Source organism: Astatotilapia calliptera, chromosome 16 (genome assembly GCF_900246225.1).
Source record: "Astatotilapia calliptera chromosome 16, fAstCal1.2, whole genome shotgun sequence".
NCBI lineage: Eukaryota > Metazoa > Chordata > Actinopteri > Cichliformes > Cichlidae > Astatotilapia > Astatotilapia calliptera.
In genome coordinates, this window is record NC_039317.1 from 4608607 (window position 1) to 4614606 (window position 6000).

Sequence of the window (6000 nt, forward strand, 5' to 3'; positions counted from 1 at the left end):
ATGTGCATCATGGATATTCGCTGACAAATCTACTGCAACTGTGTAATGCTATCATGTCAAGGTCTAAGGAATCTTTCCATCATCTTGCTGAAAATTAAGGCAGTTCTGAAGGCACAAAGCCCGTAAATATGTGTACAAATGGTTGGTTTTTTGTACTGTTTTTATCAATAAATCTCAGCAACAAAGGACATACACCCATGTGTGTTGATTTCTCCCTAAGATGGCAAACTGAAACACTCCAAGTTGGTGACTTTTGGAGATTTATTTCCCTGGATGATTGAGAATGCATCAAGATGAAACACAAAAGGAAGTGCACAGCTTTTAGCAGCTCCCCCACGCCCTCAATCACACACCCCCACTCCCCTCCCTCCAGAATTCCCAGGTAACGACCTAATATACATATGAATGACTAGCCAATTTAGCTTCCACTTGGCTGAAGCTAAAGCTTAGCTAAAAGCCTACCAGCCATTTGGCTGCTATAGGGTTTTATAGGTAGAAAGGTAGAAGCCTGGGGATGCTAGTTTAATCTTTAGATATCTGGTTGGTTTGTCAAGACAGAGGCTATTTGCACTGGAATCACTGATCCTACCACTGGGACCAGGGTAACACACAAAGCTGGATATCAGCTCTCCGAGTTAACCCAGGGTTTCCCCGCGCGGTCACATGAAAGTGTCGGCATCATCAAACTAATAGACATCTACAAATCGAATTCACTGGTCATGTGTTCTTTTACAGTAAATGATCCTTATTACTGCCAACTATTCCAGAGATGTGAAAATCTACAGCATAAAGAACATAAAAATATACCAGTCAAACACAATACAGTTGTAAAACAGATGAACGCTTCCGTTTTTTGCAGATCAAAGTGGAATGAATGTGATTGGTTGAACAATCGCATGCTGTGTGTTCTGTGTTATTTGAATTTCCATCCGTGTTAAAGATTCAGCAGCAAATTCAAATCAAGTATAATAACATTTATAGGCTAAATTTAATAAATGACCAAATACAGGCATGTTCCTGTGATAATGCGCCGCACTGTTTGGTGATTTATAATCAAAATGATCAAACCTGCTCTGACAATTTGCATTTTTATTCCCTCAGCTGCAGATTTGCTGCTGTTTAACCCTTTAAGACCTACCATAGAACCAAGTCCGCCAGAGCTTATATTATATTTTTACATGCTGTGGAGCCATTTTTGGGAGCATTTCAAGTTGCTATACATCAATACAACCATTATAGCCCAGATTTTAATAATATGTATTCATTAAGTGCATAGTAATTACATAAATTGCAAAAAAGTGCAATAAACTACAAAAAAATTGAAAATCGTTTTTGATTTTTTAACATATATTTGTAGTTAGAGAAATTTAAGAGTCTTATCCCTCAAAACTGTAAATACAAAAAAGTTGCACAAAATAGTTTCCCACCACAGGAAATTTATTTTGAGTGTCTTCATAGTTTTATTTTTGAAATACACCAATTTTTATACACTGCAGGAAAAATGAAAATAAATATTATACTGCAAATTTGCAAAAAAGCAGCATATGCATCAAAATAAAGTATTTCCAGCAGTGCAATATGAGTCCTAAGAATCCCAGAAACGACACAGAAAGTCATAAAGTCAAAGATAACTTTTAAAAAGAGCAGTATAGGCCCTGATGCCCTGATCGCAAAAAAGACTACATTTCCGCGAAAATGACGTCACTTCCGGTTTCGGGCAGGTAATGGCGGAAATGCAAAAGTTCGCGCTGACGTCTATTCCAACGTAGGAAGTGTTTTGAACAGCTGATCAGATCGGTAAAGCGTGTTTCTGGAATATTATGTTTTTGTTCCTGCAAGCGCTTTTTATGCAGTTTTTGCAAAGCTTTATGTGGAAGGAAACCGTGACCTAGGACAAGCTGATGGCATCAGATGTAAGTACAACTCCTCCGGTTTCATATGCAGTGCTACTGGGATTTAAAAATAGTTACGCATAACAGAGCGTTCCCGCTCCAATCGGCTCTAAAGGGTTAAAAGTTTGAGAGCAAATATTAGATATAAAAACAAACGTCAAATATGGGTTCAGTCTACGCCAGTGTTGCCAACTTAGCAACTTAGCTGCTGTCAGAGCGGGAAATGTTCACCCCTACCCTAAATCAATGTACTAAAATACATAATTCTAATGACACAGTCACTAACTACTTCGTCCACTCTGTGCCCCTCTCTGTGATATATAGCTAAACATCTAGCTAGCTAGTTCATGATCTCTCAGTCTAAACTGTACACTCAAAATACAGAAAAGAGTTGGAATCAAACCCTGAATTTAAGGGGTGGTTGAAGTGGTTTATTGGAGATGATTCACGTGCATACTGCCCGTGTTGCAAGGCTAATTTCTACGTCAAACTGAGTGATGTGAAAAAACACATGACAACTCAAAAACATACTCAAAAGGAAAAGCGTTATAACAGTTCCACCCAAAACAAGTTGCCATTTATGATTTTAAAAAACTGACTCGGCAAAAAAGGCAGAGGCCACCGCAGCATTAGCTATCGCTGAACACTGTTCCACGCTGGCATGTGATCATATCGGAGAGGGATGTAGAGCTGCTTTCTCAGACTCCACTGCTGCTACCCATTTAAAAAAGCATGGGATAAAGCGCACAGAAATGATCAATGGTTATATCCCGTTTATCGTCTCCAAAGGAGAGCAGTCACTCTGAGAGAAACACAAGCTCCAGCAGCTCTGCACTCAGGGAACAAACTACATTTACTTATTTTGTGCAGCATATTGCGCCGACATTATGTTATATGGGACAGCAGCTGCCCACTTAAACTGTGACTACCACCAGGTAGCGTGTGCGTGCTTCCTGAATCAGCAGCAGGTGTTAAACAGCTGACAGGTGAACAGGATGTGTGCAGGTACACTGAAGGTCTGTTGAGCTGATCCATGGTATGGAAGAAAATGGAACACCGGGGCTGTGAGCTCGGTACACTCTGTAAGCTGACTGTTAGTGAAGCTAGCGACATCTCCGAAAACATTGGAGCACTTTTGCAAACATGTTCTACGTTGACAACCTGACCAGATACACAGCAAATCCAGCATGTCCAAATTAACACTGTCGGATTTGATTTTAACACTATTAAAGTGTCTATATGGGTCCACACCAGAGAGTGTTAATTTAACTCTTTTTGGAGAGTTGGTACCTTAACTCTGATTTAGTGTTAAACACCAAATCTGTCTGGAGTTGATAATTTAACACTTGGTGTTAAGAGTTTATATATTAACTCTCAAAGAGTATTTTAGTTTAACTACGTAAGAGTTATATTCTAATTCATTCTAAAAAGCGGGAATTTTACTGTTCTGAACTTCTAGAAATTTCTTTTGGAAATAAACATTTACTAAAAAGATGCAATGGTTTTTGAAAAACATTTATTCTGAGCTGTGCACCACAATTTCAAAACATTTTCTGAAAGATGTAACAGTATACATGTTCTCACTTTCATTAGAATTTTGTTTATCAAAAGGTCTGGTAAATGCGAATAACAGCATTCTCATCACTTATTTCTTCAATACAATATGCATGTCCTTCATTCATCCCTTTGTGGAACTTCAACGCACTTCAGCTCTCCCCCATATTCCATCTTCACAAGCATATCCTGTGCGGAGATTGAATAAAAATTTGTTGACACTAATTAATGGCACAAATAATCCAGTAAACAATTGCAGCACAGAAAAAAACAAAGGAATCCTCTTTGAGCCATTATTTGTGTAAAGTATTTTCCCAAAAGACAAAGACACAGGCAACAGGTAATACTGAACTAAATGTAAAACCTCAACCTTTTTAATTTTTACCTAAACCATGTGCACAAAACTCTGGAGGGATCTAAATGCTAACTTAGAATCCAGTCAGGACGTCTGCTACTGCTGTTTGCTCGTTTTTTTTTCGTTTTTATGGGCGATCGTTTTCAGGCTTCAAGTAGCACCATTATACCAACATTTCACATTCTAGACATTGTTTTAGGTGTATTTGACCAAAGGTTTGACTGAAAATTCACATGCAAGCTTTTTTTCCAAGGCTGTGGTATTTGCCTGCAAACAATACCTTTCAGCTAGCTAAAACAGAATGTTATGCTATCACCGAGCAACATGGCTAATGCCTTTCACACAGCTTTGTCTCAACTCCAAAGAGCCACAGAAGTAAAAGCTCATAATAATAATTGAAACAATCTTTGAAAAAATGACTTACCAAGCATGGCAAACAACTCAAATATGTAGAGCAAAATGTTCTGAAATGGCTTCACTTCAGCTTCGATTGGAGCCGTGCTGGGGGCGGAGTCTGTGAATTTACTCTATTGGTGTCAAAGCCCCTGTAGGAGTTCAGAGTTAAGAGGTCAAGAGTTAATGTTTCCATTGTAACACCTCCAGATTTGACAGAGAAACACTCATTTTTAACACTCAATTTTAACTACTATCATTTTACACCTCAGAGTTACATTAAAAGAATGTGACTCTACTTAGAGTAAAATTAACTCTACTTTTTCAAGAAGACTATTAACACCAAAACATTTAACACTTTTGAATTTGCTGTGTATGTTAAGATTATGTCACTACATTCTCAGATAAAACATTATTAAAAGTGTAGTTGGTGTAAAAGTTTATTGCTGCTTGTGATTAGAAATGCATTCTGGGATACCCGGCTGCCCCAAGTCCATACTAACACCAGTTCATAGCAATCGATTATCTACACAGTAAAAAATGGAGTGTCAATATTTCAGAGTAAACCTATTTTAACCTAGATAGAGTATTTACAACTCTATGAGGAGTAAACCAGCTCTAACATCAGAGTTAAAAGTCAGTGTAAAGTTTGTTAGTCACGCAGTGAAGACTTCACTCCACACAGTGTTGATTATTACCAGTCCGCAGGCGTGTGTGGCCTCAGAGCTCTAATGCGCATGGAATTTTCTCCGAAGAGCTGCCACAGTCAGGTAAGTGAAGTTAACATTCTCATACTGGTAACATTGTTTAAAAGGTATTTTTAAACTAAGTAGCTCTTTATAGTTTCACTGATGTCGAGTGAGGACATGTTAGCAGCATTTACCCATAGGTTTAATGGCATTCCAGTAGCTACATGCTAGCAGTTGCTAAAAGTTAAGATGTTCGTTATCATCCAACACAAAAAGAAAAAGAGGGAAACAGCTAAACATGAGAGGTTTTTGGACAAAGTTTGTATTTTTTCCATTGTTTAAGCACTGCTTCCAGCTAAGAGTGATACCATATATGCCCCATAGCTGCAGAAAAGGCTAACATTGTTATCTTTTTACAAAAAACCAGCTGAATATGAGAGGTTTTTGGACCAATTTTGTGTTCTCCATTCTTTAAGCACCGGTTTGAGCACCGTTTGAGCACCGGCACCGTTTCAAAAGTACCGGTTTGGCACCGGTATCAGATAAAACCTAAACGATACCCATCCCTACTTGAGATACAATTTAGGCTTAGATATATGAAAAGTGAGATTTGCATTATTGGAATTAGCAGTGAATAAATGAAGTGAAATAGAAATATATCTTTGGTTCAATCATAACTGCTAAGTTGATTAAGCTTCATTTTGTCGTAATAAAGAAGCAATTTCACTAAATACATTTTGACATGATTAAAACATGACATGATGATGAAAGATTTTTAATTTTGTGATTATGCTTAGTTGTAGCTTCATTTAAAGGAAGAAGAGCTTGTGAATTGGAACCAACACAGGAAGAGAGATTGAAGCCATATGTGTAGAGGAATGCGGTGACATACGATACTACCTCCTGTTTTAAACAGACAAGCTGGTGCTCTCCCTCTCTTTCTCTCCTTTTATGGGAATGTCTGAATTTCTATACATACAAAGTTGCCTCCTTTTTCAGCAGATAAGCGAAAGGTTTTCTCCTTTTAAGGAAAAATGATCAGTTCCATACATGCCACTCCTACTGCTGTGGAAACTTGCTTTAAGTATAAATAAAGGATGTTCTGAATGCCCTGGGC